The sequence below is a fragment of the Ornithorhynchus anatinus genome, chromosome 3, assembly GCF_004115215.2.
Source record: "Ornithorhynchus anatinus isolate Pmale09 chromosome 3, mOrnAna1.pri.v4, whole genome shotgun sequence".
NCBI lineage: Eukaryota > Metazoa > Chordata > Mammalia > Monotremata > Ornithorhynchidae > Ornithorhynchus > Ornithorhynchus anatinus.
Window position 1 is genome coordinate 30,942,045 of NC_041730.1, and position 2,631 is coordinate 30,944,675.

Sequence of the window (2,631 nt, forward strand, 5' to 3'; positions counted from 1 at the left end):
AATAAATCATTTGTAAAATCAATCAGTGACATCTGAGTGTTCACTGTGTGCAGAGCATTGCATTAAGCACTTGGGGGAGTACGGTAGAGCAAGTAGACACAATCCCTACCCACAAGTGTCTTATAATGATTAGTAATAGAACAGTAATTGGCACATAGTAAGCACTTAACAAATACCATAATTATTATTAATGGTAGGCATTGTATTTTCTGAGTACCCATTGGGTGCACTGCACTATTCCAAGTGTTTTTTTTAAATGGTATTTGTTAAACACTTACTATGGGTCAAGCACTGTTCTATATGTCGGGGAAAGATACAAGTTAATCAAGTTAATCCCATATATGCCTTACAGTCTGTGTAGGAAGGAGTTTGGGTATTGAACCCTTATTTAACATTTGAGGAAAATGAGGCACAAAGAAGTTAAGTAGCTTGTCCAAGGTCAACCAGCAGGCAAGTGGCAGAGCCAGAATTAGAACCAGGTCTTCTGACTCCCAGGCACATGCTCTTTCCACTAGGCCATGATGGTTCTGCTTGAGAAGGTACAACGGAAGCACGAGATGCCTTCCCTGCCCACAAGAAGCTTACATCCCAACTTGTCTTATGGTGTCATGTCATTTCTGACCCATTGTGACTCCATGGACATATCACTCTCAGAACACCCCACTCTCTATTTGCAATCGTTCTAGCAGTGTATCCATAGAATTTGCTTGGTAAAAATATGGAAGTGGTTTTCCATTGCCTCCTTCCGCGCAGTAAACTTGAGTCTCTGCCCTTGACTCTCTCCCATGAAGCTGCTGCACAGCACAGGTGAGTTTTGACTTGTAGCAGATTACCTTCCACTCGCTAGCCACTGTCCAAGCTAAGAAAGGAATGGGTATGTTTCTGCATGACTCTTCCTCCCATTGCCGAGACTGGTAGAGTACTGGAAACTCTCCGGGTGTGATCCTGAGAGGGGGCATCCTAATTAGTTACCTAATAAATGATTATTGAATGGAACTAGAGGAAATAAACTTTCAGCTCTTATTTGCATGTAGAACTGCATTCATTATTTTCTTGCAGATTTATTTTTACCTACCTTTTCTTGCAGACATGCTATTCATGAGTGGGGTCAATGGTCTAAGATTAAGGGACGGAATATGAAAAGGAAAGAAAAAAAGAGACAAAAGCAGATGAAAGGACCATCACAAGAATTTGGGTCATCTTGAACTGTACTAGGAATTTAAAAATCTGTGGAGCAGTGGGGAGGAGAAAGGAGAGGGGAAAGGCGACAGAGGAACAGGAAGAAAGAAGATAGAAATGGTGTTATCCAGTAAGGGAGAGAAAGAATAGGGGAAAAGAGGAAAATGTGGAGGAAGGAGAGGAAGAAGGGAGAAGAAAAGTGGGGAAAAGGAGAGAAAGAGTGAGGATTAATGTCTGTTTCCTCTAGGCTGTAACTCCTCGTTATGGGCAGGGAACACATGCAAATTCTGTTGTACTCTGCCAAGCGCATAGTACGGTGCTCTGTTCATAGTAAGTGCTAAATAAATATGATCGATTGAGTGATCAATTGAGGAAGGTGAGAGAGTAGAGAGAGAAAGGAGAGGAAGAGGAGTGGCTATTTATTATTTTGAACTAATTCATCTTCCGCCCTCATCCCCTGCAGCTGATGCCAATGCCCCTTGGGTTCCCAGTCCAGGATGAGCCAGTTGAGCTAGAGTTAATGCCACTCAGGCAGCCACTGTAGAGGATGGCAGGCCCAGCTTGCAGAACTTCCATAGTCAAACATTTATTGAGCGCTTACTCTGGGCAGAGCACGTTACTAAGCACTTGGGAGAGTACAAAAGAGTTAGGTAACAGGATCCCTGCCTTTAAGGACTTTATAATCTAGCAGGGGACACACATTAAAATAAATTGTAGGTAGGGGGAAGCAACAGAGTTTAAAGTTCTGTACAGAAGATGAAATGGGATAGGGAGATACCTTAAACTTTTTTCAGCTTCCCAGGCCAGGCCCACCGTGCTTGGTTTGTGCAGAGCCCCCTTCAACCTTGATTACTGTATCAGCCATGCCTCCCTGCCTCCTGTCTCTCCCCACTCCAGGCCACAGTTCACTCTGCTTCCCAGATGATTTTTCTATAAAAATGATAAGTCTGCATTTCCCCACTCCTCAAGAACCTCCAGTAGTTGCCCATCCACCTCAGCACCAAATGGAAACTCCTTACCGTCAGCTTTAAAGCACTCAGTCACCTTGCCCAATCCTACCTTTCTTTGCGGCTCTACTATTATTACCCAGCCTGCGCATTTCGCTCCTTTAATGGCAACCTACTCACTGTACCTCGATCTTGTTTCTATCACCACTGACCTCACACCCACATCCTGCCTCTGGACTGGAACGCCCTCCCTATTCACATATCCAATGGAAAATGACTCTTCCCATCTTCAAAACCTTACTGAAGGCACATCTCCTCCAAGAGACCTTCCCTGATTAAGCCCTCATTTCCTCTTCTCCCACTCTCTTCTGCATCACTTAGATTTGCATCCTTTATTCACCCCTCCCACAACCCCACAGCACTTATGTTCATATCTATAATTTATTTATTTGCATATATTGTCTGTCTCTCCCTCCAGACTATAAGCTTGTTGAGGGTAGAGAAC

General features: G+C 43.7%; 1 non-coding gene across 1 annotated transcript; it reads right to left on the bottom strand.

Moving 5' to 3' along the window:
* Window positions 1–817: 817 nt before the first annotated feature.
* On the bottom strand, window positions 818–955 carry LOC114810815. The gene has a single exon (XR_003758506.1). It is a non-coding gene; the product is annotated as a small nucleolar RNA SNORA7 (small nucleolar RNA).
* Between the last annotated feature and the right edge of the window lie 1,676 nt (window positions 956–2,631).